The sequence below is a fragment of the Grampus griseus genome (genome assembly GCF_964374135.1).
Source record: "Grampus griseus genome assembly, chromosome: 17".
In the NCBI taxonomy this organism is placed as follows: Eukaryota; Metazoa; Chordata; class Mammalia; order Artiodactyla; family Delphinidae; genus Grampus; species Grampus griseus.
The window spans coordinates 17,239,763-17,258,333 of NC_139011.1; the positions used below are offsets into that span (position 1 = coordinate 17,239,763).

At 41.4% G+C, this 18,571-nt stretch overlaps 1 protein-coding gene across 1 annotated transcript in view; it reads left to right on the forward strand.

Annotated features, from left to right (window-relative positions):
• The first annotated feature begins 14,793 nt into the window (after positions 1–14,793).
• Positions 14,794–18,571, forward strand: part of HAS2 (hyaluronan synthase 2) — a 28,385-nt gene continuing 24,607 nt past the window's right edge. Inside the window, exon 1 of the mRNA XM_082675125.1 lies at positions 14,794–15,306. The gene's annotated coding sequence lies outside the window, so the exon portion shown is untranslated. The remainder of the gene's footprint in view (positions 15,307–18,571) is intronic.

An 18,571-nucleotide genomic window follows, 5' to 3' on the forward strand; every position in this document is an offset into this window, starting at 1 on the left:
CCTGAACCTTCAGGGCCCCTCCCTGTGGGAGAATTACACTTTCCACCCCACTGATGTCAGCTTTGTCCCTCTTACTTGTTTAGGCCAGTGTACTATGAGCAGAAAGGTGATGTGCCCTTTCTGAGCAGAAGCTTCCTGAATTCAGCCCAGTTTGCCATCTTCTCTTTCTTCTTTAATCTGAGATAAGCCATGTTCCAAACTGTTCTCTCAGCCTGGATCCTGAAGTAGTCATGATACAGAGCCTCAGTCAATCACATGAAACACAGTGAGAAATAAACCTTTGCTTTCATAAGTCACTAGGATTTGGGGTTGTTTTTCGTGTTGTAGTATAATTTAGCCTCAGCTGACTGATACACACCAATAACTTTCACTATTGTCCTACAGGAACACATTATTTACATTAGCTGTAGGCATTGACACCACTTTTTTCTCCTAAACTCACGACTTACATGAATGGTATGAGATATATTAAGTGAATAAGTGTTTATAATATTTGAAATTGGAACTGCCTAGTAAATCCTCACTATGTGATCAATTGACTTAAAAATATATTTGTGGATGGGAGGATGAACGTATAATTATTTCAACTTATTAATAAAATTTTTTAGCAATAGAAAACATTTTTAAGTTTATCTCTACAAAGGAAAGGAATATTTGTAAAAGTTAGACTATGCACAATTTATGTCAATTTGTTTAAGCAATTATTTTTAAACCACAATTATTTTCTCTCACTGACCTTAATGTTGCCTTTCAAAACAAACAAATAAACAAACAAACACAAAACCTCTTAGCCTTTTAGATTGGGTCTCATATTTGAAAATATGAATAGGACCCTTTGGAGAGAGACAAAAGAACAAAGAACCCTTGAAGGCTGATTTAATCTTAAGTGTGTCAGTCATGCAGAGGTTTTGGGATGATTAAAATTTCATCTATCGAAACAAAAATAAGCCAAATGACAGTCATCGTTGAAGAATAATATTTGTACAAGATATTAGACTCCCTCTCTCCCTTCGTCCTCCTTTCCTTGTATATAAATATACGTATTTTTTGAATCTACCATAATCCAGGCAGTGTGTTTGGTGCTAAGGATTAATCCAAAAATGGGGTAGACTCTGTCCCTACCTACAGTGAACTACATGTGTTTAAATAGGCAGGACACACGTTCCTTCCTCATCTAAACAAGGTACAAGTGTTTCAGCAATCTTGCCATCTTCAACAACTGGAAAAAGGCAAAGCAGCTTTCTTAGTAAAAATGCCTAGTCATGCTCAGGTGTAGCTGGTCAGTTAGAGGTCACTGAGGAAAGACAGGTTGTTAGTCTTCTCCAGTTTATGTTTTCTGGTAAAGGGAGGATCCTCCTGTACAAACAGCTATTCTAAGAAACCAGTTCCTGACGCAGAGTTGTTTATTAAGATGAAATGGTGGAAAACCGTTATTTAGCTTCAAGGCAGAGTGGCATGTTTAAGAAAACACTGGACTTGTGGTAAGACAAAGTGGGGTTCCTCCTATAAGTCACCTGGCCAAAGGCAAGTAATTTGTCCTGATGGTAAGATTCTTATCTGCAGAATGGATGCAGTGGTAGCAGTTTTATCCTCTCAGCATTGCTAGGAAGGAAGAACAAATAAACACACATCACGTTCACTGCAAATGTCTCTTACTCCGTTTATTTCATGCCTTACTATTTCCTTTTTTTCTGAAATTTTTGTCTGTGTAAAAAAGTAGCATAGATCTGGATTGGCTCCTCCCAGAACATCCAACCACAGTACTGCATTAGGTCAGTTATATAAAGAGATACAAAGTAACCAGCCGCGACTTTACTCTTGAATTTATCCATTCAGCCACTATTTATGAAATACCTGTTATTTTCAAGGTTTTGTATCAGGTGCTCCAAGAGATACAGAAGAGAATGACGCGATTCCTTTCATATTACAGAAACCCTAGTTTTAAGACTTTATCCCAAGGGGACAATTGTACATACCTGAAAATATTTTAAATGAAGGTCATGTCTTCAGCACTTTTATAATAGATAAGAAAGAACAGAATAAACTATCAAGCAAGAGAGATTGGTTAGATATACTCTTGAAGTATTACTAGTATAGAATCATATACAGTCATTAAAAGGATTATGTAGATCTCTAGATCATTAACTGAAAATATACAAAATATTCAGTTAAACGAAGAAAAATTTACAAAAAGTAAATGTTCCTCTTTTTGTAACTTCTGTACATCGATCCATGTGTCTATATGAAAAAACTGGCACCATTTCGGAGTTTTTATTCTTTCTGTGCTCTTTTGTGGTGTTGCTCATTTACAACGAATAAAGATTTCTACAAAAACAATAAAGCTATTTTCAAAGAGCTGAAAATAAATAAATGGCACAGGATAGTCTTCAAAGATTCTACAACCAAAGCTAGGAGAGATTACGTATATAAACATGACGATAAAATTAGGGATAAGTATGATGTGAAAGATAGGCATGGAGCATCAAAAGAGATAAGAAGAGGGAGAGATAAGAGGAATACTGATACAGGCAGAGATGGGAAAAGAGTATTCTAGGCAGAAAGGACAAATGGACTAAGGTTTTGAGATGGAAACATGCTCTAAGTTGTTTAACCTAGTGTGCTTCACAGGGAAGGGTTTGCTATCAGATTGGAATGTTGAAGGCAAAGATCAAACTAAAGAGTTGGGCCTTTGCTGAGTTACCAATGGAAAGTGGTGATATTCTAGAATAGAATAATGTATGTTCAGATTACACAGTGTAACGATTTCACCTTATACGGATGCCCTGACACACCGACTGGCAGTACAACCCTTAGACCCAGGCATGAAGGCCCCCAGTTCTGAGCCTATTTTCAGGGCCAGCATAAGCTTCTACCCTGGATTTGGAAGTCGGGGTTCCAAAGAATTGTGCAGTGGGTGCCTGATATGGGGAACGATGGATGTGTTTGGATGTGTCAGCTGGTATATTCAATGCATGTCTGCAAGGCCCATCACATTATGGCATATAGTCAGGAGTGGGAAAAAAACATGGATGGTCTCAGGACCAGAGGCGGGAGACTGGTGCCAGGGGGCTGGTGGCTGGTAGTGTGTTTTTTCACTGCTGTTCTGGCACAGAATGCTAAGGTTTTTGAGAACTCTAACTTTGAAGACTTGCAAGTTTATACAAAGGTATATTTTTCAAGGTAGGAAGAGGAACTAATTTCATTGAATACTTTGCCAGCTTGATCTATAAAGATCAAGCGTTTAGACACATGGCATGTGAGCCTCTATTAAGACTCCTGTGCTGAGTTCTGCACATGTTAGCAGTAAGGCTGTAGATGGCGCATTGTAGATGCTCAATCAACTTTTGGTGGATGAATGCTTGGCAACAATGAACACAAGGACTCCAAATGAGGAGAGATGACAGAGAGTAGACCAAATTGGCCAGAATTTCTAAGACGGAAACTTTTCTGCTATACTTCCAGTTCCATATCGTCAAACAGCCTAAATTCAGTTATTTGGAAGAGAGTTGGGAAGTCATGCTCAGGTTGTTATATTTAGAAATATCTTTTATTTTATTTGGGAATTTAAATAAAGACATGAAAAATAGCAAATATATCCTTTCTTTTTGCTCTAAAAGCAGAGGTGTAAAGAGGAAACTTTTCTGCTATACTTCCAATTCCATATCGTCAAACAGCCTAAATTCAGTTATTTGGAAGAGAGTTGTGAAGTCATGCTCAGGTTGTTATATTTAGAAATATCTTTTATTTTATTTGGGAATTTAAATTAAAAAGACATGAAAAATAGCAAATATATCCTTTCTTTTTGCTCTAAAAGCAGAGGTGTAAAGATTTATTTTCAGTGAAACATTTATTTTTGGACACTCCTACCAAAGAAACTTGCCAGAAGCCCTGGCAAAAAAATCCTTGATTCAATCTGGCCTGAATCACTGACTCATTGCGTGTGATGTGGGGCAATTCATTTGACCTCTTTTCACCTCAGAGCTTTTCAGCTGGAAGCATAGGTGTAAAGCAAGAATATGCTGAAAGCCAGATGCTCCATCTAAGTTAGCTTCCTTGGGTAAATACATTATGCAAAAAGAAAAAAAAGAACATTCAACTCTTTCAAAGAAGTATTTTAACTTTGGCTTTTAATTCTTAAACATGCGGCTTTTTATAATTTAGGTAAACTCAGTGAACACTCATATATCAAATAGCTTCTGAACTATATATTTACTGCTGGTGCTCAATAAGTATTTTAACAGGATTTTCTTTAGGAATTGAAAGCCCAATCTGTAGCTTTTACATCTTCAAAAAGATTTGACCAGCTTCTTAAGTTTTTGAATTCTGATCATAGTCTAGAAGTTACAGTAGCAGGAAGCCTAACCAGAACAGGAGAAATTGAACATCTCCATGACACAAGGGAGGAACAAGTTCTTAGGCGCTATCTTTTCAACAACACCAGTAATTATGGTTCACATTTATTGCACACTTATCAGAGCTTTACATAGATAATTTTATTTACTTCCAACATGAACTTCTAAGGCAAAGTTTTACTACTTTCCACATTTTACATAGACAGAAACTGAGACCTAGAGAGATCAGGCAATTTGCCCAAGACCACACAGGTAGTAACTGTATGGGGACCCAAAACAAGTAGTTTGAGTCCAGAGCCCTCAGGTGTACACGTGAAACTGCCTCACTCCTGGTCGAAATCAGTAGATTAATATGCCAGTTGATAACCTATTGATTATACAAACCTCATCATGTTCCAGATAATCATACTGTCATTGAACAGAGAAATTCTTTGGAATTCACAATTCAACTGTATTTTGCAAAAGAAGAGTTTTTGCTCTTTTGTTTTCCAAGTAAAGACCCAAAATCTAGTTTTAAAGAGTTATGTGTAGAAAGCCCGAGAAACCAATGTCTTCATCTACAATATTCTTAAAGCAGAAGTTCCCAAGCTTCAGGGTGCATAAGAATTACCTGAGGAAGCTTTCCAAGTAGGTATATTCTCAGGACTCACCACTATAAATTCTGGTGATCTAGGTCTGTGGTTTGGACACAGAATCTGTATTTTTAAAAGCAACCAGGTGATTGTGAGGCAGGAGATAGATGGGCCCCAGGCTGAACGTTTCTCCCCTGTGGACAGAATCTCCACAAAAGCAGGATAATGGAGGAGGCTGGGCCCTGCCCAGATAGAAGATAAGAGACCACATATTCCTCATTCTCAAAGTCAGGGAGACCTCCCTGACCACACATGCTCAGAAAGGCTCCCTGGAGGTCAAAAAGGGAGTGGGCGCCACACCATAGTAAGTGACGCCAACTACCCATAGACCTCTTCACTAGAATCCATCTTGGCTAAGAGATGCGCACGCACACAGGGGTGGACCCTGAGATATACCAGACGCGGACTCAGAACAAGCAAAGCAAGATGATTGGTCAAAGGAAACCCAGAAGAAACGCCCCATAAAAGTGATTCAAACTGCCATGGGGTGCGACTCTCTCTCTGAGCGCCCCCCCATGTGTCTATCCACACATACTGTACCCTTTTTCCTCCTAATGGACACTTTACTTGCTTCACTACTTTCCATCTCTCTGTGGAAATTCATTCCTTCATAGCTGATGGGCCAGGGCCTTGTCACTGGTGGTCTGGTGGCTAGGATTCAATGCTCTCACTGCCACTTCCCGACCTTAATCTCTGGTTGGGAACCGAAATCCTGCTTCAAGCCACTGCAGGCCGAGGCCACCCGAGATCAGTTGCGCTGCAGGCTGCCCTCAGTCCACACTCTGAGACGTCTTTAAGTTTCTTTTCACCTCTGATTCTTGGAGTCACCTGGCTTTTCAAAATAAACAACATGGCAACTTCCCCATTTGCTTAATTAGAAGTCTTGAGAAATTCAGTGTGAACAAACAACAGGTGCCGTCTGCAAGAAGAGAATCGGGAACAAAATCAAAATATGTTCCAGTCCTTCGCTTAAGCATAGTATATAGTTGGCACCACTGCATACTAAGTTCTCAGACCCACATAGATCTGGGTTGAACTTTGAAACTTTAAAATACTGGAAAGCAATGCTATGGCAGAGAACATGAGAATGTCATTCCTTTGACTAGCATGACAATACTTTGCTTTCATCTTCACATTATCCTGAAGTCTAAGGTAGGCAGGATGTGACTAAGGCAATGCATACAGTCACACTTCTTAATGGCATTTTTAGGGCTGACAGCAGCAGTACCAGCCCTCGGGTGCCTTTGGAATGGTAATTCTGCTAATTGGGTTTTGGAGCTAACACTTCGCTTGGACAAAGGTAGGAAGTCCCACTTTACTGAGTTGGTTCAGGATTTTCCTCTCAAGGATTTCAGCCACCTGTATTTGAAGGCAGGCTTCTTACCCCAAAAGCTTGAAGTAGAATTTAGATTTTCTTGTTCTCCTAAAAGTATAAAATCAGGTTTCAATGCCCGAGGAAAGGGAAATGAATGGATTCTTTAAAAATCTTATATTCCCGATTTCCTATTATCCTTGGATGGCTTTCTCCCCAATGCCTGATTCCCTTAATTTGAGATTTTACTTCCCCCAAATTGAGGCATGAAAAAAAATTAGTGTGAATCATTAGAGAAAATAAAAGGTTTACTTAGTTCCCCCTCCACCTTGTGTTTTAAAAAAGTATATGATGTGGTCTCTAAAGAACTAAAAGATTTAGAGTTTCATAGTATTTCCGAAGACTGAACAATACTTCTCTTGGACAAGAAAAACTTTAATTTGTCCATGAACAGATTTGAGGGAAAGCAATCTGTAAACCCCCTGAAATTATGGACATTTTTGAGCGTATATTCACAGTCATTTTTTTTTCTTAATTATCAATAAAAAAGGTTCCTCTACCTAGAAAACTTTTAACTATCCCCTCTAATAAGAAATACATTAGTTTCCGGAAATTAAGCATATCTTCAAAATTTTTAAAAGCTGGAAATCTTGTCAAGCTTTTCAGGAAAAAGGCGAAATGCCACTTGATCTCCAAAGAAGATGATTTAAATTATGTGTTTCTATCTCCACAATTACAGCTATTAGCAATTGCTTGTGGGCGCTTCCATTTCAAAATCTTCTCCTTAGTCATTATAAGGAAGACTATTAAAATATCAAAGGACAGTTAGTTTCAGACTTCCCCTCAAGTAGTGCTCTCTACTTTTATTGATTTGTCATGTAAAATATAAACTCTTGCTGACAGAATTTGTTGGTATTTAAATCGAGAAAAAACAGTTTTGTCCTTTTCTGTAATCTGGATCAGAAAAGGCAAGTGATAAAAATGTCATTTAGGCTGTTTGAAATAACTTTATCCCTCTCTAATCTGAAACACATAGACCCAAGGGATAATTCTTAAAATTTAAATAGTCCAATAACATGAAAGGAAAACTCCCACATATTCAATGCTTTAAGGTAAAGTTTTAAAATATAAGGTTTTCTCTTCTTTCCTTTTTTTAAATAATTCATTCAGATGGTTGGATTTGGGAATTTTGATGTCAATCAAATCACAATCGTAAGTCTCAGGTACTTTTGAGTATTCATCTTTTAGGGTTTAGATTAAGTCATATAATATTTTAAAGCTAGTTTCCTCACCCATGGAAAGAGATGTTGAAAGACAATTATAACACACCATTGTAAAGCAATTATACTCCAATAAAGATGTAAAATAAATAAATAAATAAAAAATAAAAAGAAGCCAAACAAGAAAGAGTAAAAAAAAAAAAAAAAAAAAAGAAAGGTTGAAAGAACATTATCAAAATGTTTAAAAGAGTTTATCTCCAGGTGATTGTATTAAGAAGGATTTTCTCTGCACATTTCTGATCTTTGTAAAATTTCTACATTGAATGTGTATGGCTCTTGAATAAGAAAATAAAAATTTTTTAAAGATATATATAAAAAGAAGAGTGTATATGATGAGGAAAGGGAGTTTTTGTCCCTTTTCTTTCATTTGGGTAATCTTTAAAGCACAGCTCTAATAATACTCAGAATCTAATTTAAAATAATCAACAATTGACAAATTATTCTATCTGATATAGTGAGATCTTCAAAAACTACGATGAGAAGTAAAATCATCCTCTTCTACCTATATAAGTGTATCAATAAGTATTTTGATCTCTTCCAACCTGTTCATTCTAATTTCCCGGGTATCTGATAGATGCTTCAATATCTCCCTCTACCCACAGTGAAAAACACAGCCATAGCTTCTTCAAAATTTGGTCTGAATTAATCCTAGAGCCTCAAGAGTTCAGCTTTGGAATTAACATTAAAAGTAAGCAGTCCAATTTCTATGAACTACTAGAAACTTCTTCACATCATCCAATTTGGAAAACTAAATTCCAGAGCAATCTCTTTCCATCTTTGCACAACTCGGATTCTTACAAAATTCTACCTTTTAGGAAGCTGAGATATATTGTGTTTTAATCCCTATTTGCGTACTGTCTTAAGCTCATAGAGAATATCTTAAATCTCACATGTATATGCCAGCACTGTAAAAGTTTTCCAGTGTCTGTTAGGTTCTCTGAATCTTTTCTGTCAATCTAGGCATTTCTGTTTCCTATAGTCATGTTTCATATGACAGGATTACTATTAAGATTCATCTTCCCACTGCTAGATCTCTACTCAATGTGAAACAGTTTGCCTATGTTCTTAAAGTAAAACACTCAGATTTATACATTACTGCATCTGGTATGCTTAACATAAACGAGCATTTTCCAAAGCAGAGTCTGTAGATGCTTGGGAACCCCAAGACCCTTTCAGGGGACCACCAAGCTTAACACTATTTTTATAATAATAAGACTAAGAAATTATTTTCATCTTTCAACATGTTGACATTTACACTGATGGTGCAAAAATAATGGTGAATAAAGCTGCTTATACCATAGCATGAAACAAGGCAGTGCATCAAATTGTACTATCAGTCTTTGTATATTTTACCCCCATACATTTACAGGAAATAAAAAGCGAATTTCATTTAAGAAAGTTCTTGATAAAGCAGTAAAAAATTATTAATTTCATTAAATGTGAATTCTTGAGTGTATGTTTTTTAACATTCTGTGTGAAGAAACACCGAGCTATCATGTTTTCTGGAGGAAAATCTTTCATGTGATTAAGTTGTGAGCTGAGCTAGCCACTTTTATCCTGGAATACAAGAGCAACTCATAGACAAACGACTATTATTCAGACTTATGTATTTTGGAAGACATTTTATTTTTTTGAAAACTAAGTGACGTGAACTTGCCATTACAATGAAAACTACAGTTACTGACATTATTTGATGCTAGTGAAGATATCTGAGCTTTCAAGAGAAAATTAGAATTTCAGTAAACTTTATTTGCCACCATGACTATGACAGTTTCCCAATATTGGAAGACTTTTTTGGATAAGACTGGTGGTGATTCAGTGATTGTGATTTTTTAAAATATGGAATAATGAAATATACCAACAATTGGAAAATCTACATAACTTAGTGAACTGATATCTTATAAATGATTGATACATGATGTCACAAATTCATTAATGGTTGTCAAAGATGCATTAAAGTGTAAGATAAACCAGCAGATTTTAATGTGACAGAGTACACAAAGTTCATTCCTATTGTTTTAGATTCAACATTGCAATTTACCTTTAAAAAATTAGTTTGTCAAGTTTTGACATAGCATCAAAGAACAATAACTAAAAAGGCTATTAAAATACTTCTCCATTTCCTAATTACATATCTGTTTGAAGCCAGATTTTTTTTTTAATATACGTCAATCAAAACAATTGAATATGAGGCAGATATGAGACTCCTCCTATCATTAAGCCAGATAGTAGAGATTTGAAAACATGGAAAACAATGCCACATTTCAAAAAAATATTTTATTAAGTTGACAAGTCATTGTGTGTATTAGTTTTAATGAATTAATAAATATTTTTAAGTTGAGACACAGATGTAGAGAACAAATGTATGGACACCAAGCGGGGAAAGCGGCGGGGGGGCGGGGGTGGTGGGATGAATTGGGCGATTGGGACTGACATGCATATACTGATGTGTATAAAATGGATGACTAATAAGAACCTGCTGTATTAAAAAATAAATGAAAAAAAAAGAAGGAAAAAATATTTTTAAACTTTTCTAGTCAGCTTTTTAAAAAATGTATTTGATTCAAGTATAGTTGATTTACAATGTTGTGTCAGCTTTTATTTCTAACATGCTAAATATTGATGCCTATAACCTATATACACAAGTTTTTTGAAGCTCTCAATAAGTTTTAAGAGTGTACAGAGGTACTTTACACCAAAATGTTTGAGAACCACGTATGCAGAGAATTATGAAGGTACTAAATCCTTGTTCTGGGGAAATTCCCTGGTGGTCCAGTGATTAGGACTCTGAGCTTTCAGTGCCAGGGGTGCGAGGTCAATCCCTGGTTGGAGAACTAAAATCCTGCAAGCCACGCCACGCGGCCAAAATAAAAAGAAGAAGAAAATAAATCCTTAAATCCTTGTTCTGGAAACCTTGTCTCTCAGACACATACACACTTGCTCTGTGTTGTGGGAGGGACGAGCTCAGTAGCAGGTCACATCAACTCCAGCAAATCTCCTGCTTCTGCGGTTCCTTGCTACATTGTCTTGTACAGTTGAAAATGTAATAGATACAGGTTGGATATGGTAGGTCTTAGAATGTCAGAACCTGGAGCACCTATCATCTTCTGATCCAAGCAGCTCATGTTCAGAATAGTTAAATTGTAAATTAATTATCGAATGTTATTCAATTGGTTGATGCCATCGCTTGTTTGTGAACTGGATCTCACGTCTCCTAATATGTTGCTTACGAGTCAGTACTAGATGGCTGATAGCCATAAGTCAGGCCGGGACTCAGAAAGGAATCTCAGTTAAATGTGAAGGTTTGGGGTATATCTGTGGGCACACAGAAGAATTTAACCTATGAGAGTCAGTGAGGGGGCAGAAGAAAGCTGAAGTAGGTCCAATAAGTGAGCATAGGGTAAAACTTTAGTTAATGTTTATCAAGAATAATATAAAGAATAGAAAGCCAGGAGAAAGGTACTACTATTGTTTTGAATACCCACAGTGGTTATATTAGGAACCATTGGGTTACATTAGGAAGCTCTACCTAAAGGAGAGGCACCACATTAATCTCTTCATATAATTTAACACATTCTATCATCGTAACAACTCTGTAAAGCAGGTATTCTCCATTTATCAGCTAGGAAATAGAGGTCTAGAGAGGTGAAATATGATTTCAGGATTACACAAACGGATCATGCAATCTTGCATCAAAAGTGGGATTTGAAGTTAAGGTCTTTCTTATTCTGGATCCCCTCCCTAAGAAAATCTGGTAGATACAATATTCTGCCTTCAGGGAACTTTCACCTCTGGCTTTAAATTGTGCTATCCTCTTCCCTCTTCTTTTGGGGGTGGGGGAGGCATTGGTGGTGGGAGGGGGAAGAGACTGATAGAAATACATGAATGTGTAATTAGCTTTTATACTCATCTATAGTTAGGGGACATTTTACTTTTGCTTTATGAATCATGAATTACAAGTAGAAGCGGATAAACAACAAGTGTGTTTTTAAGAAAAGAAACCCAATTTTACTGAACGTTCTCATTGCTTGAACTCTTAGCACAGAAACAGTTAAATGCTACCAAGAAATAATGAACAATCTTGCATTACATATAATATTCATGGAAATTTAGAGGTGAGGTTGTGTTCCTTTGTGGGGATCCACAGCTAGACACTTGACATCCCACAATTTCCACCCTACTTCTAAGTCAGTTTAATTCACATTACATGTAAGAGTACATATGTTAGATAATATATTTTAAATTATAACTTAGCATGTAAAAATCACCATACAACTAAAAATCACAAAGCCGGAGTCTGATTCAGTGAGACGAACTTGGGCTCTGAAATTTAAACCAGTTTCTCAAGAGTTGACCACCTAAGGCAAGGTTCAAACAAAGCCTGAAGTCTTCAAGGTTTGCAGGAGAATATTAGTAAGTGAGTTTCCCCGCAGAGGTGTGAACTCATCAGGCCAAGGTAATACTTCTCAGAGGTGTAACTGCTGTGTGTGGGGGTAAGGTGGAGGTGATGGGGTAGAGGTAGGGTGGAGGTAGGGTGGAGGTGAGAGGGTAGAGGTAGGGTGGAGGGATGGGGTGGAGGTAGGGTGGAGGTGATGGGGCGGAGGTAGGGTGGAGGTGATGGGGTGGAGGTAGGGTGGAGGTGAGAGGGTAGAGGTAGGGTGGAGGTGATGGGGTAGAGGTAGGGTGGAGGTGATGGGGTGGAGGTAGGGTGGAGGTGAGAGGGTAGAGGTAGGGTGAGGTGATGGGGTGGAGGTAGGGTGGAGGTGATGGGGTGGAGGTAGGGTGGAGGTGATGGGGTGCAGGTAGGGTGGAGGTGATGGGGAGGAGGTAGGGTGAAGGTGAGAGCGTAGAGGTAGGGTGGAGGTGATGGGGTGGAGGTAGGGTGGAGGTGATGGGGTGGAGGTAGGGTGGAGGTGAGAGGGTAGAGGTAGGGTGGAGGTGATGGGGTGGAGGTAGGGTGGAGGTGATGGGGTTGTAGGTAGGGTGGAGGTGAGGGGGTGGAGGTAGGGTGGAGGTGAGAGGGTAGAGGTAGGGTGGAGGTGATGGGGTGGAGGTAGGGTGGAGGTGATGGGGTAGAGGTGGGGTGGAGGTGATGGGGTAGAGGTGGGGTGGAGGTGATGGGGTAGAGGTAGGGTGGAGGTGAGAGGGTAGAGGTAGGGTGGAGGTGAGGGGGTGGAGGTGAGGGGTTGGAGGTAGGGTGGAGGTGATGGGGTTGGAGGTAGAGTGGAGGTGATGGGGTGGAGGTAGGGTGGAGGTGATGGGGTAGAGGTGGGGTGGAGGTGATGGGGTAGAGGTGGGGTGGAGGTGAGAGGGTAGAGGTAGGGTGGAGGTGAGGGGGTTGGAGGTAGGGTGGAGGTGATGGGGTGGAGGTAGGGTGGAGGTGAGGGGGTTGGAGGTAGGGTGGAGGTGATGGGGTTGGAGGTAGGGTGGAGGTGATGGGGTGGAGGTAGGGTGGAGGTGATAGGGTGGAGGTAGGGTGGAGGTGATGGGGTAGAGGTAGGGTGGAGGTGAGAGGGTAGAGGTAGGGTGGAGGTGAGGGGGTGGAGGTGATGGGGTGGAGGTAGGGTGGAGGTGAGGGGGTGGGGTAGGGTGGAGGTGATGGGGTGGAGGTAGGGTGGAGGTGATGGGGTTGGAGCTAGGGTGGAGATGAGGGGGCAGAGGTAGGGTGGAGGTGAGGGGGCAGAGGTAGGGTGGAGGTGAGGGGGCGGAGGTAGGGTGGAGGTGAGGGGGTGGAGGTAGGGTGGAGGTGAGGGGGTGGAGGTGGGGTGAAGGTGGGGGCGTCGGAAACCGTAGTACTTTGCAGGTTGGTCCCTGGGGACGGGCTGACACCTGGTGTTGTAGTAAAATTCTTGACCTCTAATCACAGCCCCCTACACCACATCCTGTGAGACGTGTTGAAAAGCATCGCTCCCAGTTTACTGACTTTTCTGTTTTGACTTGTTCATTATTGTAGTAGATACATGATAAGGAGCAAGAACTCAGTTTTCAAGGCCTAGTCGAGTTCGAAGGAAGTCCACTCCTCAAAGGAACCTTGGAGGAAAAGAAAAAAAAATAAAGAAAGAAAGAAAAGAAAAGAAATCTCTTTTATCCTATAGTAACTTCCAGGAAATCTCCAAAAACCGAAATAGTTAATTTGTAAGCTCCCTTTCATTTTTTCCTAAACAGTGCCACCTACTGTCCATTTGAAGTCATCAGGAGGCTTGCTGGCGAGGACCAAAGAGAAATAAAGAAAGGGGAAAAAAGGAACAGAGAAAATTAACTCCCAGCCTTGGGTCACTGGAAGAAAGATGAGAAAAGACCATTACGAAGCAAAAATAAGTATTTCGACTCGTTATCTGTTTAAAAGGCTCGCGAGAAGCAAAAGTCACTTAAGACATTCCCTTAAAATAGCTTTTTTAAGGGCGCTATTTTGGAGTCCTCTAGAGGACGGTTTTTATTTTGTTTTATTTTCTTTATAATGCTCGCTGTTGGCGTATTTTAATGTTAGGGGACCAGGTTAAGAAAAAATACAATTATTTTTGTACTTTTTCGCTCACCCAAAGCGAAACTTCCATGTAAAAGGGACTTTTGACACTAGACATCAGCTCAGAAACTTTTGAGTTGGTGGGAAGAAAGGGTTAACAAGTGGTAGAGCAGTCACGGATCTTTTAGAGTTTGAGCCGGCTTTCGGAGGCTCCAGGTGTATACACACACACACACATACGCACACACGCACACACGCACACACACCTCCCAGCTCTCTCTCCCCAGGGCAGTTACGTAGCCTAAGGGCACCATTTGGTCTTAAAGCAAATTACTTAAACAGAACTGGCAGGGCATCGCGAAGTGGGAATCCTTGCAGCTCAGAGGAGTCAGTCTACACAGCGTGGCCTCCCGGCTCCACTGCTGGAGGAAAGGAGGGAATCAGGTGGTGGCCAGCATGTGTGCACAACATTTCTCTGCACACGTTTGCAATCAAGTTAATTGAATTCATTGGCGTTTAGAACCGGTCGCTAGCTCAGAGAGAGCTTTGAATGGCCAATTTCTCTCTCCCTCTCCTCCTCCCCGTCTCCCGCCCGCCCACGCTCCCAGTTCCCTCCCCTCCGGGTTCCCCAGTCCGCACCTCCCTTCTCCACTCCCCTCACCCCCACTCCCTCCTCCGCCCTATTAAAACACCCACCAGCTCACTTGTTAAGACCCCCTTAAGTTGGAGGAGGCAGAAAGGCAACAACCGCGAGGAAGGAGAAGTCAAGACGTCTGGAAAGAATTACCCAGTCCTGGCTTCCAGCAGCCCATTGAACCAGGGACTTGAACCAGCCCCAGCCAAAGACTTTCTCCCGATTCTACGCTTCCTGGGTTCTGCTGAGTTTTCACCAGGCTTTTTTTTTTTTTTTTTTTTTTAATACGAAGAAGAGACTTTCCGATATTAGGGGAGGGGGAACTAGAGCATAGAATAAAATAAAGTTAATTTATTTTCAAAGCACAGATAACATTTTCTTTAAGAGTTAGAAGATTGAAGTGCAACGGAAATATTAAAAAATACTAGTGATTTTTTTAAGTGAGGGAGACCTAAGCATTTAAGACTCCCCCATCCTTTTTAAATGTTGTTTTTAATTTTTTTATTTTTTTTGGCCGGTCGTCTCAAATTCATCTGATCTCCTATTACCTCAGTTTTGTAAACTGCCCGCCACCGACCCTCCGGGACCACACAGACAGGCTGAGGACAACTTTATGACCAAGAGCTGAACAAGGTACGTTACGCTGGCGCGATTTGGTGAACGGTGAGGGTCCTCGAATAGGCCAGGGAGAGGGAAGACATTATTCACGTTAAGAGTTAAAAACAAATTTAAGTCAGTTTTCGACAGAAAAGTTTGAGGTCTGAAAATTTCCAACAGACTGCAAATCAGGGGATATTTCAGATCACTGTCAGGCTTAGCAACATTTCCTCTGTTTTCTCCCATCCCTGCGGCGCTCGCCAGAAATCCGCTGCCTTTCTGGAACACAGGTAACCTCTTTGCCTGGGAAAGGCTGCAAGTCCTTGGAGGTACTTTTCCATTCCGCATCTTCCCGAGCTGCAGAGGGGCTCACGAGTTAGGAAACAAGAATTTCCACTGTGTATGGAAAATGCATTCCGCGCAGCCTCCCCCTTCCCCCTTATTCCCATCACTTCTCTTCTTTTTTTCCCACACATTCTCTGTAGGAAGGAAAGCCCTGGACAGCCTAGCGCGTTTTGCAAGTGGGAAGCCTGTTTCTTACTTGGAATGCAAAGGGTTAAAGCGATCCTGGGTCCCAGCTCTGGCCCCAGAGAAGGAGGGTCCTTCGCCACCTCCTCGCAAGCTACCGGCCTCGTTCGGCCACTCCCCGTCTTCCCCTGGCCTCCCTCCTTTGCACTCCCTGCACCCCATTAAAGTGTCACTGTGGGTCTGTCCGGGCTCAGCCCGGCTCCAGAAGCCATACTACGGTCTGGGGTCCCTGACCCAAGCAGTGGCACTCGGAGACCCGAGCGAGAGGAGGGCGCGCATCCCTCCTCTCGGCTGCAGGGCTGCCCGCCGGCCCGCGAGGGCAGGGCGTGCGCGGGGACCGCGTGCTGCGCGCAAGCAGCTGCAGCGTCCCGGGAGCCAATTCCGACGTGGCAAAGAGCACGCTGGCGCCTCTTTCCGCAGCTGCAGCGCGGGACACAGTCGGGTGGGGATTTGGGGGTGCCTTCCCGAGCGCCCAGCCCCGGGTGGGGGATGGGCTGTGGGAGCCGGGGTGAAGGTGGGAGGCGAGCCAGAGGCTAGGTTGGGATGGATAATCAACACCTTGGGCGGAATTCGTCACGGTGGTTCCCGCCCAGCGCGAGCGAGGGCTACAAAATGGGTCCCTGTGAACCGGAGGGCGGGTCTGAAAGGAGGGTCTGTGTGAGAGCGAGGGCTGAGAGGCTAGAGGCTTTTCCTCAGGCTGAGGATACGCAGCCGAGGGGAAGTGGCTCTGAAGGGATAATGAAGGCTGGAAAGAGAGGCTGGGAGCTGAGAGGCGGTGCCTGGGGAGGAGGGTTTTCAAGACCTGGGTCCTATTACACAGCCTTAGGTGCCAGCTTCCCGCGGCCGCTCCCTCCATCCCCCAGACGCCCGCGCTAAGTACTTGGGAGTCACCAACCCCACGCGCCTCTGGCTGGAGTGAGCTGCTACAGCCCTGCTCCCAGGAGGTGGGTGTAGGAGCTCTGCTGGCTCCTCCCTGCCAGGTTCCACACCCTTGGGGGCCATTGCTGCCGGGTGTCTCCCTAACAGCTGCCCAGAAAGGCTACACTACTCCAACCCACGTGACTGGCCTGGGATTGCCTTTGACGTCACACCTGGGGGGAGGTGTGACGCAATAGGTCGGGAAGTCCTGATTGGCGACCGAGGGCTTCCCCAACTTGAGGCCTGAGTATATATACACTTTCAGCTCAGCCTTAGAGTCGGTAGTTGAACATTGCTGGAAAAGGGAAGCGACAGATAAGAACAACTTCACGGCCCACTGTAGATTTCAAGGCTTTTTTCCGGCAGATTTCTTATTGTAGTGAAGGCATAGGATAATGTGCCTTTGAAGGTTTAAAACAGGATTGAGATTTTTTGAAAAGGTCATTTTAACAAAATATTGTAAAGGTCAGCACACATTCAAACATGCCAATGATGAAAGGCTAAAAATTAAAATGTGTATTTACATAGAATTGGGTAGAACAAATAGTTACGCCCATCAAACTATTTGTAGATACAATTGAAAATGTGACAATCGGTTTGAAAAGAGCTCTTCACTTCTAAACTTTTTTTTCCTTTCATTCCAATTTGTGCAGATTGAATCATTCATTATATTAGTTTTCACTGCATTATTCTAGAAGCTAAATAAGATTACTCAGGCAGCTGAAATACTGTCTTTTCTTTTTTAATACTTATCATATCCCACCAAAGGTTTTCCTAATATTTTGGCTATTCTTTTAAATTTTCAATAAAGTTTAACTCTTTGAAGTACAAATTTTAGTATGTATAGTTGTGTATGCATTAAGCAATATTGGGGCTAATAGTTCAAAATTCTGAGACATTTCTGGATTAGAGCATTATAATGAGGATATCATTTCTCCTGTTTTCTTTCTCTTATTTATATAACATCTGAGTTGGGTGAACAGAAAAGCTTATTGTAGAAGTGTTGACATGTAAATTACCAGAATTACTTCTATTGTACCTAGAACTGAATCCTTTCTTATCAGAGAAAGCTATGGTGTTTATAAGAATTCAAGGTCTTAAATCAGTGACTAGCATCAAATTTGAATGTCACTCTCCACAAAATGTTTAGTCAGCTACCTTCCTGGAAAACAAGAATTGTGCAACAAATGAGTAACAGACTTACTAGAAAGTAAGTCATATTGAAACTAATCATTAATGTTAAGTCTGTAGAATAGTCCCACGATGTTGAATTTCATAAATATTTTTTTGCCCATGGTTTCCTTATCAGCTAAGTTTATTTTGAAGAAATATTTCTTGACTTGTTAAATTCATGCCTGTCACTGATTCATTTATTTTCTATCATTGGCACTGTGAAGAAAGGCCTTATCTATGGATTAATGGGGAGATCCCCTTTAGCAAAGCTATATTACACAGTTTTATATATATATATATATATATTTTTTTTTTTTTTTTCCGGTACGCGGGCCTCTCACTGTTGTGGCCTCTCCTGTTGCGGAGCGCAGGCTCAGCAGCCATGGCTCACGGGACCAGCCGCTCCGCGGCATGTAGCATCCTCCCGGACGGGGGCACGAACCCGTGTCCCCTGCATCGGCAGGCGGACTCTCAACCACTGCGCCACCAGGGAAGCCCCACAGTTATATTTTTAATCTAAGAACAAGTAGAATATTACATTATTAACTTCTTGAGTTTTATACAATGTGGGAGCTATGAGTTAATGTAATTGCAGAATAGAGCATGAACCCCATTGTCCCTTTCTGGGTTCTCTTTTTATCCATGCACACCCAAGCTGTGTTCCACGAAGAGGCTGTAAGGA